At 37.3% G+C, this 17,316-nt stretch overlaps 1 long non-coding RNA gene across 1 annotated transcript; it reads left to right on the top strand.

The window, feature by feature from the left end:
• The first annotated feature begins 12,431 nt into the window (after positions 1–12,431).
• On the top strand, positions 12,432–16,855 carry LOC121363324. The gene is made up of 2 exons (XR_005956683.1): positions 12,432–12,867; positions 16,599–16,855. It is a non-coding gene; the product is annotated as an uncharacterized LOC121363324 (long non-coding RNA).
• Positions 16,856–17,316: the final 461 nt, after the last annotated feature.

Raw genomic sequence — 17,316 nt, 5'->3', positions numbered from 1 at the left:
ATCCTCTGGGTCAGAAAAAACACATTACTGACTACTTATGTGCCTTATATCTTTGGCTTAGGACTTTTGGGGGAATATGACTCAGGACCTTTTTGGGAAATATGTCTTACTATATTCCCTGAAACAGTATTAGTTGCTCCAGTCATGATAAAGGAGGAAGCAGGATAAATCACAGCCAGTGATCACACACACACACATTGAGGTAGCATGTATTCATGGGTTTTCAAAAAAATATCATGACAAGTTTTTATTTACACAAGGCACTTCAAAAATCTTGTGATTTAAAGAAGCCAGTAACAGTGTGTCTAGTGCTGGAAAATCTGGCACTATTTATTCCAAGTTGCATTTTTCTCTGGTTGCCAGCTACATGCAACTGTATCCTGTCTGTACTGCTCTGCCTCTTGTGCTGTCTTCATGAGACCAGTGAGATCAAGGATAGGTCAGTCAAAATTAGCCAAACTGCTGTTTTCAGTTAATTATCCTTGACATAGTCTTATGTCTTGTTCTTACTTAGGATCAAAAAATGATTCTCTGAAATGCAATCAACCATCCATGTTCCTGAACCACAGATTCATTTAGAATCACTGCTTGGAAAATGCTCATTGTAATGGAAACAAAAAGAAATTATTAAGAGATGGAAATAAAAGTATTTAAATTTTGTACAAAATATTATTAAGAATCCAAATATCTACTGTTTACTGAAACTCATCATTATTTCTCCCCTAATGAATCTTCACTTAAATTGCCAATAGTCTTGAAGAATGTGTAAGATTCTTTGATGTGGAGTGCAGTAATATGTAAACTGCAGAAATGGCAAGCTGTCTGCTGTGTAGATGCCAGTGTTTTGTGGAACAGTGGCAGTACAGGCCACATGTTACAGAGTGATGCCATAGTAAAATATTCATTCTCAGTGTTCCCCAGAAGAATAAAGAAAACATACAATGAACGGAAGAAAAATGTAGCTGGAAAATGATGTCTTTTTCCTCAAGTACTGAAACTCAGCTGCAGAGTTTGACTCTGCCCTTAACACCCACTCCATTCTTACAGGAATCACTAGTCTGGTGGTCAGGCCAGACCTGTTTTTTATTACGTGGTAAAGGGTTCCTTTTTAACTCTTTTAAAAACATTAAAATGCATAAGGGAGCCTGAAGTCAGCCCTGTCTCTCACAATTTAAGTGGTGGAGCTACTGCTGTATTCATAATTCAGCAGAGGGATATAAAAAGCCAAAGCTGAGAAAATTCAAACTAGTAATGTAACAAGTGTTTTATAAAATGCTAAAATGCTATCCTTGAATTTCCTAAAGGAAGATCTGGCTGCCCCTCAACAAGATGGGGGAAGAGGGCTCGAAATTATATCTTCATGTTACACACACAAAAAAATAACTAGTTTTGTATTATCCCACCACATCCAGTTACTATAGAGGATGGGACAGTAGATTTTACCTTCTTGGGCATATAATAATAGGTAATCAATGCTGTTTAATTAAAGCAGCCATGAGCAGCATTTCTTCAAACACAAAGCTCATGACATGTGGGCATATGCTTAGAAGAATTTTCTTTATTTGCCTCTAAGCCAGTTAGGCAGAGAGTAGTTTGGTGATTGTTGGCCAGGATTTCAATAAACTAGAGAATTTTCATATAATTGTCTATACCATGCACCTCACTTGTCTGTATCTCATATTCTCACATCTGAATATGGAAAATAAAAGATCCTTTTGAATCATGTGGTGATAACTATGCTGGTGTACAGACATAAATTGCAAAACCTCTGTTTACTGTCACTTACACAGAAGAAGCTGGCTAATTTTGTAGTTAGTTGGACACATGGCACAGTGGTCCTGATATGTGCACTATATTCCCCCGACACAAATGAGGCACACCTCACTTGTATGTGGCAGCTTTGTCACAGGGGTGGATGTCTCAGGAAGGGCTGCCCTACTGTGAGCATTTCTGGGACAGTAGGATTAATGGTACACAGCTTCCCTGCCTGCGTTTTGAAGACTCCAAGCAATAAAATGCTTGTCCAAGCAAGGACTGCCTGTCAGTCAGTGGAAAGAAGGCTCTATTGAACAGAAAGGTCTTAGAAATGTAAAGCCTAATGATTATAGATGGCACTGAAGGAAGTGTAACTACGACATGTAAAACTCCTGGTGTTACAGCCTCTCCTGCTATGTGATACTACAAAACTATAAATCACTAACCTTACCCATTGCTGCTGCATAACATTTCTGAGCAGTTTTCCTCTGCCCACCAGGGAAGGGGTTTTTAATTAGCATATATATTTCCACCTACATATAGATTTTAGAAAGCTGAGCCTTCGATGAAAGCTGAGCCCTCTTTATCTTAATATAGATACATCTATATTAAAATAAACTTTTTTAAGCATAAAGTGTATAGCTCGGTCAGTATGAAAGCTCTAGCTTCTTCCCTCCTACCTGCATTAGGTTTTGAATTGTTGATGGAATCATAGGAAATTATTGACAAGCTGACAGTATTCGACAATGCAGTAAATGCCATTTTCTTTCTCCATGTAGTGAAGACCTGTGTTCATACATATTAAAACATTATGACAAAATAAACCAAAGTGCTGTCTCAGTTCAAAAAGATACAATGTAGACCTATAATACAAGGATGCTGGTTTTGCTTTATCTTTTACTGTGAACTTTGACAGAAGAGCAAGACAATATACTTGGTCAAAGCCAGGAGGGAAGTGAGGAGAAGGAAGAAGTAATGTGTAGCAGCGACATGTAAATCCTAACACATAAATAATAGTCTAAAACCACAGTAAGTAATTAGGATTGATTAGGTAATCTCATCCATAGTTTTTAATTATTTAGATATAGTTCTTTCTTATAATATCAAAAGCTTTTTTTCCAGAACAAAAGCTTCCAACTAGTAGCCCTCTTATACTTTAACTTCACAAAGACACAGTACAGCACAAAAATATTTCATATCATCTTCAGTGATGTTGTGCAGACAAATAGAATTACAAACCTAAGTGGTCAGAACAATTGCCAATGACAAAGATATATAAGAGCAGATTTTATAAATTAGGATTCAAATAAGAGAAAGAAGGTTAACACAAAACTGCATTAAGATAGCCCCATGAAAGTCTTTATAAGCTAAATATAGTAGAGATTATGCATTGTATCCCAAAGGACTAGTTTTTGAAAATAAGTATGCATGAAATAAAATACCCATTTCAGTGGATAAAGTGCTTAAATAAAACAAATGGCATCTGATTACAGACAAACTATAATGATTGCTCCAAGAAGTTTTTTTAAAGGATATATATTAAGATATCTTTGTTATAGCTATGACTTCAGGCAAGATGTTGCAAAAATAAAGGCCAGTCTGTGATAGACTGTCAAGTGAGGAAGCTAAAAAGACACTGCAAAAAGATCTCAGAGAATTTGTGATGTACAAAGATTACGGGACTTTATGCTTCTCTTGTACAGATCAATGAAGTCCTTTCGTTGTCTTACATTTCTCATAATTATTTGGATTAAAACATGCATGATGCAATAAGATACCTGAAAAGAGTAGATCCTCATGAGAATTCATCTAGTAAACAGCCTTTGTGGTTGAAGCTCTGAATTGCAGAAGGTAATTCAGAACTCAATCTTGTCTGCTTTTCCCATGTAAAAATGATAGCACAGCAGGCTTTGACGCAGTGACTGTGTAAATAAATTATGGCTCTAAATAATCTAGTCTGAAATTCAGTTAGAGATCAATTGTTCCCCGATATGCTTACAAAGTTAATATAAATCAAAATGCTACAGAACTAGAGCATTTGACTTCTGACTTTGAATAACCCCAGCCACAAAAGTCCTGTTTGGTCATCCATGCAGTATTGTCTGCTGTCCTCTCAGCATGTCCTCAAATACATTTTGATAATATATACTGATCAGTTTGATGAAAACTGACAGATAGGAAGTTCTTGTATGACTGAAGGGTTTCGTTTTCCATGTCTAAAACTGGTGATGTTTATTTGCAAATACTTCTTCCACTGCTCAGAAATTTGTGTCTACTTCAGCAGTTGATTTGACTGGAATATCACATCTTTCTCATAGGTAAGGTTTAACTCTCTTAGTCTAGACAGTTTTTTTCAGTTCCTTGGTATTTGCATTCTTAGTGCCATGATTGTCTTTATCTTCAACCGCTACATGAAAGGCTTTTCTTTTTGAAATTCAGATTCTAGAAACACATTACATGTTAAAACAAATTATAATGCAGACAAAATATCATTAAAATTAGGATCTTACTTCAATTTTCACCTGTTTTGGGTTGTCAAAGACCCTACTGAGATCCTTTCCATGATTCTCAATTTCTTCCTTGAATAAGAGAAATATTGAGCGCCATAAGATTCTATAATCTACTCATGTGCCTGACTCAGTACAAGCTAGTCAGATAAATCTACCAGACACAATCATTCTTCAAATGTTTTGTAGAAGTGCTTCTGTGATGATTCAGTCCACATATGGATTTGAATTTTGAGTTGCCAACTATCATGCATTCAAACTAGAAGGTCACCAGATCCTACCAGCTGTAAATCCAAAAAATAAAAATTATTTCATCATTTTTTTCACATGTTTTTCTGATAGTAGAATATTTTCTGCCTCACTCGAGAGGAAAATACTATCTGTCTTTTTTCACTGCTTCCTGTATTTCTACCATTTTGCAACTGCTTAATCCATCAAGCAGAAACTGCTGCTCTTTGCACAGTGAGCTGCAATGCTGAGAAATTTAATATGGAACACGATAGTCTCCTAGTTATTAACATTATAATCTCTTCCAGTATTTTACTGGTTGCTTAAAAATACATTTTTGTTACAACATAATAGTGCATTCATGGTCACAATTGTATACAGGTAGAAGTTGTTCTCTTTTCTCAAATATTTGCAAGAAATATAAACAAAAACCATATGTTTCAAATATTTCACTGAATACCTTTTTCCACTCCTATGTGTATGTTGCAGCCATTTGAGTACTCTGCTGTTTCAAAATCCTACCATTTACTCTCATGATTTATAACATATTCTTTATCTTTCTGTATTTTAAAATGTGTTTTGTCTCCTAACCTGAGGATTTCTTTTCCTCAACATGGACCTTCATATTTGCTCAATCTCTGTAATTGTCACAAGAACAATTCCAGCTTTCAAATATGTCATTAGGTGTCTCTGTGTTAATAATCCTTGCTGTTCGTCTGCAGTGCTAAACTTTATTATCTTGGCCAAGCTGGGGGTAAGCAGTCTGTGCCTTTTGCTTAGAAAAACACATTGTGACTGAGTGGGTGCTCCAACCATGGAGCATCTTCACTATAGTTTTGATATTCAAAACCCTCTTAATAAGAAAGATTTAGTCAATGCTCAAATATCTCTCTGGCTCAGCATTTCAAAGTATGCTTTGTGCTGTCCTGGAATTTTCATTAATTGCTAGCACAAGAGATGGGCCAAAACCCAAAGACTTTCAATCCAACTCCTCTCCTTCCTCCACACCTCCTCTTGTGGAAACTTTGGAAAGCTGAATACAGACACAGAGCTGAGTATTGCAAATGGTGCAAACACAAACCCACCTCCACCTTAGGGGTTTTCCGAATCCTGATCCAAAATGTACTTCCTACTGTTATTTTTTTGTGTCATTTCTTTGTAAGATCATTAAAACTTGCATATTCTTCCCTTCATTATATTTTGGCAGTTTCACATGATTTACGTTCACTCATGATGGTCTATGCCTGCTTATAGAATCTCAGTTTTGATAAGAAGAAAATGGAAATGTAATTGAATCCCATTTGCATTGCAGAAGACCATATAAATAATTACCTATGCTTTACGTCCATAGAAGGAAAAATGAGACAAGATTCTAAATTAGATGTTGAAAACCCTGTGAGGTTTTTTGTTTGATTTGAGTTTGGTTTTATCAGTAAAGAAATTTATAACTCAACTGATACAAAAATATTCCAGATACAAAAATATAAGCTCTGTTTCTGCAGTATTCAAAAGCAGTATCATCTGCCCCAAGTGCTGCTGTGTCATCTCTCTAAAATCACAGGCTTGATAATCTAAATAATGAGACTTCTCATTAATTACATAAGTCCTGTTTGTATCTTCTGTCAGTATCTGTTTTCTGGTGAATTTTTGCAAACAGCATGCCTATAACTTTCATGAAGAATAAAACTCACATATTGACTTGACATCTGAAGTCAGGCCTATGATTTAAAAACACAACGACTATAAAACTGTTCATGGATTTTCAAGAGCTATTGACATAGAACAAGTCTCTTACTTGAAGTTCATTACAATATCTGGATGTTCTGTAAGGCAATGCTCGGCATGTCACTTTGCCATACATATTTAAGTGAGATTTACTTTCATGTGATTTCTCATGGAACTTAAGCACCATATGGGTCCATATAGCTAAGGCTGCTGGTTTGCAACTTCAGAAATGTTGTACAATTCTGTCCTCTGTTAGTGCCTTCATGTAAAATCATGGGTAAATTACTTAATCTTACTTAATCTTACTGTATTTACAGTGCCCTGTTTGTAAAACAGAAACTGATTATTTTCTGTGTTTTGTGGGCTGCTCGAAAAGCAAGGCAAGTTAAGTTTGAGAGCAAGCTGAGATACAGCACTGGGTGGGAGGCAAAAGGCATGGAAAGAGGGGAGATAAATAGGGTTTCTTGAAAAAGCTTCTGAAAGTAGACCTCAAAAGGAGCATACAGCAGCACAACAATAGAGGAAACTGTCTTGTCTGAAGAAATAAGCCTGAGACAGAAATTATATTGGAAGAATGATATATAAGTGGTTGCCTTTTTCACCTGGAATTCTCTGTCAAAACAGGAGGAGGAAGCAATTTTGCATCTCCTGTTGCAGAATTTCCCTATTTTGTTGTTTTAACTTAGGTTCTCAAGCATGTCAGTTCAAGATGTTTGGCTCATCCACTAAACTGCCACACCCTTACAATGAAAAAATAGAACACGATGTTAAATTGTTGTGAAAAACCCTGCAGGAGTCTATAACTGTTTAGGCATTTTGGTGAAATTTTGGTTTAGATTTTACTGCTGGCAAAGGTCTAGGTCTATTACTGAAATACAACAGATATCATAATTCATAAGGTAAACGGTAACAACTAGCAAGGAAGGGGAGAGTTCTCTATAGCTCATTACTTCAATAAGTACAGTTGAATTTCAAGAAGCAGTCCCCAAATAGGAATTCACTCCAACTTTTTCCATGATTCCCATGGAGGAAGCAACTGTTCAGCTTCAATATTGAAAGCTTAAAATGTTTCATGTGGAAGCATCTCATAGGTGTGATTTCTGTTCAGCCAAATGAAATGGATTATGCAATGTTACATATCATCCCTTTCTTGAGACCTTGCCTCACATTAAGTGTGAGTGTTGAACACAGAGAGATCACAGTGAACACAGAAAGATCACAGTGCACCTGTTCCAAAGTGACATCATTTCACCCCAGTGCTCATGGCAACCAGTCTCTCGGAAAGGGTAAAGACCTGATGAATCTGAAGGCTGAACTATATATCTATTTCTCTGCCAGGCACGAATAAGGAATTTCTTACTGTTCAGAGCTGTATTGTTCCTCCTATCATACTTTTGAGTCTTATCTCAAGTTGGAGGTCTAGGTAAAGGTTTGTATGCATCAGCACCTTAACCTTTGAGGTTAAAGTGCTTTCATGTATATCTAAATGAGCTGTACCTAGACATTCCAGAATATTACAGTCCTTATAGCTTTCATTCTAGCTTCCTTCACAGCCTTGGAAGGCACACAGAGATACACACACATGTAAATGCAAATCCTGTTTATATCTCCTTATAAAGCACTGGCTCCCTTCTACTTCTCACTTTCTATATTTGCACAAGCTTCCAGATTTCCAGAAATCAATCCAGGTTTACAATAGAAAAAAAAAAAAAAATCTAAGAACTACTGCTAACTGAAAAAGTAGAAAAAATTTAAAAATTCCATTTGCTACAGACTGCATGGCAAAAAAGAGGTCCAGCTATCAGGAAGAGACAGGTGTCTTCTGAGTGACAATGGTAACATATTCTCACCAGGGAGATCAGCTCCAAAGCTGAGTTCACTCTTTCCTGCTAGAAAGTATATTGATGTTAACAGGTTTTTTCTGTCTGCATGTGTGTTTTTCAAATTAAGTATTGTTAAATCTGTAAAGCTTAAAATACTGCTTCAGACACCCACCTTGGCTTCTACTTCCATTTCATATTATCTCTAATAGGTAGAGTACAGTGTCAATTATGAATTCTGTTTCTTTCAAACAGATGCAAACAGATTTAATTTAACACCTGTCAGAGGTGAAGGAAAACTGGAATGAATAACCACTTCAGAAAGTGGAAGGTGTAATTTTCAGAACAGAGTAGCAAGTATTTGTGCAATCTCCCTTGAGATGGTGAAGGGCATGTATTTATAAGGTCAGGGTTTGGAGGTGACATATTTGCTTATGTGTACTCAGAAAGTGGTGCTGAATGCAATCCTAGACTCACTAATCTCTATTACCACGTTTTGCAAATGATTTTGAGTGTCTCAGGAATTCATCTGTAGCATTAAGATTTTGCTAAAAACAACCTCTGTCTTACTGGGGAAACAACAGTGCTGGGCACATTAGGCACCATCCACATTGGCTAACATATCCCTTCAGCTTCAGATAGCAGTCTTTTATTGTTCTGAATTCTTGTATTCACTTGGGGTACATGACAGAGAAAATCTGGATATGAACAGGGCCCGAGTTTTTGCACTCTTCAGGCAATGTTACTTTGTTTAGAGCATCTTTTCCTTTGTAGTGGAGACTTTATTTTATATATATATATATGTGCATCCAAAGAAATATCACACTCCATAATCCCAAAATCGTGTTCCATATATAGAATGAAATTTCAGCATGACAAATAAATTAACTCCATACAAATGCATATGTGCAATACAATAAAGTCCTGGACCTAAACAGCAGGACATGGAGATGGGCTTTAGAGCCCTTTCAGATAGCTGATGCCTTAATGTAATTTTTCAGTAAATCTAACTTCTTTTTTTTTTTTTTCCGTTTTTTATTTTTTTTTTTTTTTTTGTAAATTTAACTTTTTTTTTTTTTTTTTTCCCTTTTTTTTTTTTTTTTTTTTTTTTTTTCCAGTTAGGAATAATTCAAATGAGCCTTTAGGTAGATCCAATGCAGTTCTGTAGAAATTGGCAGATATTGGGCATGACTGCTCATTAAAGCTATAGGCAAGAATTTGAGTAGACCTTTCCCTTGGACTTGATTCATGTGTTTCCATTCCCTGAATTTCACTTTGATTTCTAAGTTCAACTATGTGCAGAAAACTGAAAGCCAAACTGTTGGAAGAATGTGGGTTTTTATTTATAGTGGTTTTTATTAAGAATATTTATGTGGTTTCATGAAAAAAATTACATGGTTTGCATGAGTTCATTGTGAAAACAAATTTCAAGCTGCATTTTAGACTCTGGTCTAAATTTTAAATGTGCAACAGAGTATCAGTCATGGTGAATTTTAGGCGTATTGTAATGCTATTATGAATATCATGCTGCTGTGCTAGTGATTAAACACATATCTTGAATAAAGAAAGCTCTTTAAAGTCACCTTTTTGACATGTCTGAACATTGCAGACTACATAATTTTGTGGCATTACTGTAAGACATTCAACTTACTACAAGAAAGAAATTGAAGTTCTGGAGCTCATCCAAAAAAGAGTAAGGGAACTGGTGAAGAGCACAAGTTCTGTGAGGAGTGGCTGCGGGAGCTTGGGGTGCTGAGCCTGGAGAAAAGGAGACTGAGGAGACACCTGGCCACTGTCTACAGCTTTGAGTTGGTGGTCAGTCACTTCTCCCAGTAAACAAGTGGTAGGAGAAGAAGAAACAACCTCAAGCTGAAACAGGAGATGTTTAGATGAAATATTGGGAACCGAGGTGGTTGTCAGGCTGTCCAGGGAAGTGGCTGAGTCACCATCCCTGGAGGTATTCAAAAGATGTGTAGATGTGGTGCTTGGGGCATGGTTTATTGGTGGATTTGGCAGTGTTAAAGTAACATTTGGACTTGGTGATCTTAAAGGTTTTATCCAACCTAATGATTCTATGATTCTGTTGTATAATAAACTCCTGTCTCCCACCATCATTCATCATGCAACATTCCCATCAGCTGTGATGGAGTTCCATGACCAGAAAACTGACAGAATACATTGAATATAAATATAATTCCAAAAATATTACTCCATCTTAGATGATACAATTATCTATTGAGCCTTCTGTACAGATAAGAAGAATATCCTATACTTCCTTTTAAAAAAGCCACGTTTTCCAAAGTTGAAAGAGAAAAACCTAAAATGAGGCATTCAGAAATGAGTTTGTATAACGTTAGTGCAACATCTCCAGTTTAAAGTCAGACTAAGAGAAAGAAAAAAATAAATAAACCACACAAATAAACCTAAACATGTGGTTATGAAAACATCTTTGTCAGTTGTTCCATCCATTATAAGTCATGTAATCATAATTGCAGCAGTTTTTTTTCTTAAAAATAAAGCAGTCATGATTCGTCTATTCAATATTACAAATCTTGCTGTTTACATTTAAAAGTTTTTCTTGAGAATTTCATTTACAGGAATTCCAGAAACTACTGTAAGTACTTCTCCAATTACTCCAATTAGTCTTGTAGAAAAGGAAAACTGTAAGGTGGAAAACATACAACAATAGCTAGGAGATGTATGGACAAAATCCTTTTGTGCAGCACTCGGTGTATGTGTTGACACTGCTGGTGAAGAAAAAAATATGAGGGTTTTACTTTGGGGGCATAATGGTGTTATTTGTAAAAGGTACACTAGATTTTTAGTAGATTTATATGTTGAGTTTCCTGAGTTTTAAAGGGCAATAGAAGAAGTCATAATTGCTCTGTTGATATCATCCTGTGGTTGCTTCCTCACTTCTGATAGTGCAAAGTGGTCCATCCCTCTCCTTTCCTTCATGAAGAAGTCACTGAAGTCCTGTATCTCCATGTAGATACATAGAGATGTACTCTAGATAGAGGAATCTTGGAACCTGTTTCAAACCTTTTCTCATCCCTGATATGTTCAGTCCAGCTACTGCATTTTCCATCATAGCACCTTCCTACTGAGCCTTTTCAGTCTTTCTGGCCCTGCTTCCTCTCCTGGCGATTCCAAAGGTACCCAACCGAATGACTGCTGGGCAGTGAAGGCTGAAATCTATTTCTCCCACTGTTAATAATTACTTTAATTTCTTATTTTAAATTTATTCTTCAGCCTCATTTTCTAAAGCCCATCTCGATCTAGTTGATATCTTTTCTATTTTGGCCTTCAGATGTCTTCAGTGTTTATGCTTCTGTTCCTGCTATGCAAAGCCACACACTTCTATCCTCCTATCTGACTTCTCATCTGTGACTCTTTTTCATTTTTCCACCCAGTTCCTTTTGTTTTACGAAGTCTGTATCAATTTCCATCTGTTCATCCAGCTTTTCCTCCAGGCTGATTTTCATTTCTACTGATGTGAAGTTCTCTTAAACAGTCTGTGGTCTACCCTTGCTCCTTTTTCCTTTCTGTCCCCAGTCCTGGCCCTTGGCAGAGTTTCCTTTTCCTTTGATAGCTTCTGACTTCAGTCACTTTTAAGACTCATGGCTAGCATACTATTCTCCACCCCTAACACATATGTACCTTACTTTTCTGCATTGTCTGAGCTTGCTGATGTGCCAGAATCATGACTTTACTGGGCTTTCTATATGCCCATCTGGACGTGATGTGCCCTGCAGCACCAAAATGTTGCAACTGCAAGGCATCCAGCTCAGCCCAATGTAGGAGAATGCCTACTGCTTTTGGAAAATTCTTGGATCCAGTTTGAAATTTCTCCTCCAGAAAATAAAATAAACAGACATTAAAAAAAAAAAAAAAAAAAAAAAAAAAAAAAAAACCACCAAACTGGAGAATTCAGGCAATGCAGAAGCATAGGCAGGCAAACTAAATGAACTCTGAACAGACTGAGACCAGTTGTTTGAAACTCCTATCTGTCAAATTAATACTTAAAAGGCAGAGTTCCCACCTTTCCTGAGGTGTGTGAGTCTTTGACTTTCTGTGCAAAATTCTTCCTCCAGTAATCTGACTTTCCTTCCAATACGTTAGGGTTTAAATTTCCCCAAAGAATAAAAATGTAGTCACAGAAAGGCTGTCACCCAGTCCTGTTGAAAACATTTTTGCTTCACAATTTTATAGCATATGCAGAGCTCTTTATTGCTGAGCAAACAGCGTAAAAGAGAGCATTTTTCTGTAAAGAATCGAAGCTTTAGCAAACTGTGCATTCTCCCTGGAAGCATTTTCCTATTGGTGCTTTTTATGGCACACGTTATGTATTGACACAGATTAAGTTTCCCTCCTGTCTGGAACAATGCACGCTCAGGAGAGCTACTGACCTAGCAGTAAGCGTGAACAGCTCATGGCAAGTGGCGAAGCGGAGCTCCGGGAGCTGCAGGCAGACCTCTGCCATTCTGCCTCTCTCCTCCTACTACTCCTCCTCTCCCGCTCTCTTTTTCCTTCCCCTCTGTAGCTGCTAAGCTTTCCCCAGACCTCTTGGCTTTGTTGTGCTGCACGTCTGAGCAGGAGGAGGGGGCTTGGCTCGGGGAGCGCTTCCCCGCAGCTCACGCCAAGGCGCCCAGCGCGCCGCGGTCGGGAGAAGCGAGCGAGGCGGATGCAGGCGGAGAAGCGCGGCTGAAGGCTGGCCCCAGCGCCGGAGGGGACAGAGCCGCCCGGCGCTCCGCAGCTCCGGCACCCACCCCGCCATGGAGTGCTGCCGCTGGACAGCCGCTGGCACCCTGCTTCTAGCTTCCCTCGTCCTGGTAAATGCCATTTCTTTCCTAAAATACGTGCCGCCTCTAGCTGATACTGTATCTGCGTGCATATATGCGGGTGGGTATGTTTTTAATCTCTCAAGATAGCGGTTGGAGAGTGTTTGTTTTGAACGAGTCATGTAAGTTTTATCCTCTCTACAGCCCTGCAGACTTGGAGCCTTGATATTGTGGGTTGCTGCAGGTAGAACCAAGAAATTGATGTTGGCATCAGCTTTCTAAACTTCTAAATGACCTGTAAATAGTGATTTAACTGCTTGGGATTCAGAGAGGAGCTGTTTCTCTGCTCTTTAAATCAAACTGTATCGTGCTGTAATGTTCCTGGAATTTTCTTCCTTGAAAGAAAAAAAAAAAAAAAAAAAAAGTTTTAGTTTTGCACACGCAGAGAAAACAGGTACAGCATGTACTGAACTTTTTCCTGAAACCAGCTTAAATGAGCTCTTATTATTTCTGTACTTTATTACAGAGTCAAGTTTATACCAACCTTTGAAAGATACATTCTGTGATATCTGGTCTACTTCAGGGCAGTAAACTTGATCATTGCTATATTATTTTCCTGCATACTTCCCCTGATTATCCTGATAGGATGCTTACAGCTGAGAGACATACCTATGCTGTTTGATTGACATTATATGTTCCATTTTGACTCATACTTAGTTTTATGAGTGGCGTGCTGGCAATCAGAAGATCTGCAGAAAGTATATTAATATATATATATATATATATATATATATATATACTTTTGATACCAGAGTCATTTTGGCATATGTATATTGCCATTTTCCTAGAATTTTGTTGAATGTAGTGGTTCAAATAGCAAAACATCATTAAGAAATGCATTAATTTTATAGCAGCTTCCATCTTATTTATCTGTGTCAACCAATCCATTGTAATCATTGTAAACTAATCTTAACACAATTTTTAGTAGCAATATGGAGAGCTAAACATTAGGATAACCCTGTTCAAAGTACTTCTTTTAAATGATTGTATTATTAAAAAAAAAAAAAAAAGGAACAGTTTTTTGGATAGAGTCACTAAATGCTATTTGAACACTAGAAATAAGAATGCTGTCTGTACTGATCTAAAAGTCTTACTTTGTTTAAAAGGCTGTTTTCCATTTATAATACTGAATTCACACAAAATGGCATAAAGTCAGCATAGATTCTCTTTCATTTATGAAAATTAGATGTTTACCACCTGATGACTGTAATAGATCAGTAATGGCTGAGAAAATCCTGCAGGACTAATTTAAGGAAGATCAACAGGAGATATGACTCAACAAGAATGTGTAAAGACTGCAGGATTTGGCCCCATGTTAAGCTCATACTCAAACTATTTGTATTCTGCTGCTTGTGAATTAAGTTCTCAGTCCCTGATTCATGAAAATAAATAATGCATTCTGGTGCCAACTATTATGCATTATATTCCACATTATACTAGTTTTTATTTGTATGACTTACCCTGCCTCAAGAGATTTCCCCCCCACCTCCCACCAAACCTCTTTGTACCTTAAGAATAGTGATGTGAAGCAAGCTTAACTTTCCTTTTTCAATCAGACCATTCTTTTGCTCCTTCCATAGTTCAGAAAATCTCTCACTTGCTTTCAGCAGGAGATTAGGTAAACATTCCAGTATTTGACTTACAGCTTGGCTAGAGATAGGGATAAGTTGTAGGATACCTTGGTATACACATTCCTACTGCAGTTTATTGCAGCATGGTAGAAAGGCATGGTAGAAAGCTCATGGATGTTTTTCGAGAGAAAAACAAGAAGTCATTAAATCAGGCTGTGACCTGGCTGTTAGCATCCTAGATGTTAGCCTTTAGCCAAGTAGACAGAATGAGTTTGAACTCTATGACAATCAACATTTGGATTTATGTGTATCACCTTGTATCTCTTCTAAAGGCCCTGTCTTTCCCACAACAATTACCAGCAGCTCCTTGTCATGTGGCACTTCAGTAACATCAGCAAAAGTTCACAGTTGTAAGCACCAAGGTTATTCAATAAATGCGTACAGGATTGCTCTTAGAATAATTTATCACACGTTCCTAAATTTTCAGTATGACACAGTAGAGCAAAGTAGCACCTAAATTCTTCATTGAGCATCCTCACCTCAGGAAGGAGCTTGCACAGCCAGGCACATGTACAGCCTATGTACATGGGATGCTAAGGCATTTGAGCCTTAGCAGCCTCACAGGCTGTGGCAAGTCCACAGGCAGCAACAGCAATAAGCCCTCCTCTTTCTCTCACTGTCAGCTGCCTGGAGTGATGTCGTAGGGAGTGCCGCTCACTACTCCATTGGGGTTCTTAACCTTCTTCAGAAGAAATTGTATTCATTTCCAGTTGAGTGCAGGTCACTGAGGGTCCCTAGTGTATTTTGTTAACTGTCCTAAAACTTGCTCCATACTCAGAGAACCAGTTTCTCTAGCATTTATGTGAACTAAGTATTTTCACAGCTACTCTTAAGAATCTGAGCCATAACACTAAGGTGCTTCTCTTGAAAAAGTAGTATGAGAATGGAGTTTCTCTTTCCAGAGAAAGACCAGATATTTGTAGAATTTTGCTTATTGCTCCATGAACTTTTCATGCTAAGGAAATACTACTTTTAAGAGCAACAAAAGAAAGCAGGCATTTTGTTCCAGAGATTTTACTTTCTGTTAGTTTAAAAATAAAAGCCTAGCACAAGCAAATCACAGTTGTCTAACTCAAAGGAATGTGGCCAAACCAAAACCAGCCATGAGCTCAGCCGAACTAGAAGTCAAATCACGTCATGTCAGAAGGACATTTAAACACATTTGCATTTGTTATTTGCGTCTTTTCAGCAGCATTTTTCAGCTCTTTGTTGCTGTTGTGATACTTACAGAAGTAACACTAGAGACTATAATAAAGTACATGTGTTTTCTGCAGGATTTCTTTCTTTTGCTGTGCTAATTTATACATGGAAAATAGTCAAATACAATAGTCCATTCCTTCCAGGCTCTTTGGCATTACACTCCCCTATTATCTAACTGGGTCTGTCTTGGATGACCACAAGTGCAATTAGGCAGTGAAATGAATATGTTTCTTGTTTACATCTGAATGTATAAAGCTTGACGGTTTTTCCTTTCATGTGTAGATAGGTCTACCTACTGCTGTGTCAGCTTGTCTGTCTCAAAAATTGTAGGTATATTAAAGGGTTTTTTTCCAGTGTGAGGTCCAAAGAACACAAATGTATTTTCATGTGGGATCATGTATAGATCATGTACAGACTAGCATTTGCTCAGATCTGTTGGGTGAGGATGAACTGAAATGCAGAGTTCAGCTACACAAAGCTGAGATTTTCTCATGTTACAAAGTGAAAATATCTCACCATTGTGGTTTGTGACCCATGCTGCCGTACTTCAGATATGTCACGTCTATAAAACAAAACCATTTCTTATAGGAAAGACTAGATGCTACTAAGTATGTATGATTATAATTTCTTGCTATATTACTCTAGAATTCTATATTGGGACATATTTTACTAACCTCTTCCTTCGGATTCTTGAAGTATAAATCTTCAAACTTATTTCTTTTTCTACCAAGTGCAGAAGCTGCATGAGCTAAACTAAGGTTATGTGATGAAAATTTCTTTGGTTTTGGATTTTAGTGAAAAGAAGTCAGTACTTAATGTAGACTGTTGAGCTACTGGTCTGCTTCACCAGTGTCGCTAAAGTTTAACGTGTTCTTTTAATGACTTTGCTAGATTCATAGGGCTGCAAAAGAATCATAAAAGAAGGTGTGACATAGAACACTGTGGAGAGTCTGAAGATTGGAATGTGGTCACCTGTAGTCATGGATCTGTCAGCTGGACAACCTTCAATGTTCAGGAGGTTCATGAGTCAATGTAAAGTCTGAGAAGGCCACGTGACCTGACAAATAATTCGTTAGAAGAGGAGTATCAATCTCTGCATGACTAAATTTTCACTGAAGCAAATAAAAAATTAATCCCTTATAACTGTGTCATTAGGTGTCCACCTGATGGTTTCTGTTGTATTGTCAAATCTGCAAACAGCAGTGTTGGTTCTATCACTTTTCTGTAGCTATTTTTCTTAACTTTGTAAGAAAAGCGGAATTGTATGGGAAATAATTATGTGGGGGCAAAATGGGAAATTGCAGTCTGATGAAGAAAAAAGAATGGTAAGATCATCCTTATGGAAACAATTAAAAAACTAAAGGTATTGGAAGAAAAAAGGGAAAACATGCCAACCACCAGGTGCTATAATAACATGATGGGGATCAGGAAAAAGAAAAATAAATTATTTGTCTCAGCCCAAGCCAAGGACAGTTCTAAAATAAGTCTTCTCATCTGGTAGACAACAACTAATCCAAAAACTTGCATGAAGTGTTTATTTCATCAGAATATTGTACTTTGGTTTGAACCAAAACTTCTTCCTAACTCTTGAAAAGGCTAATTTTTGCTG

Source organism: Pyrgilauda ruficollis, unplaced genomic scaffold (assembly GCF_017590135.1).
Source record: "Pyrgilauda ruficollis isolate IOZ18807 unplaced genomic scaffold, ASM1759013v1 scaffold71, whole genome shotgun sequence".
Lineage (NCBI taxonomy): Eukaryota > Metazoa > Chordata > Aves > Passeriformes > Passeridae > Pyrgilauda > Pyrgilauda ruficollis.
Note: the sequence above shows the minus strand (reverse complement) of the source record. Positions and strands in the feature narration are given on the sequence as shown.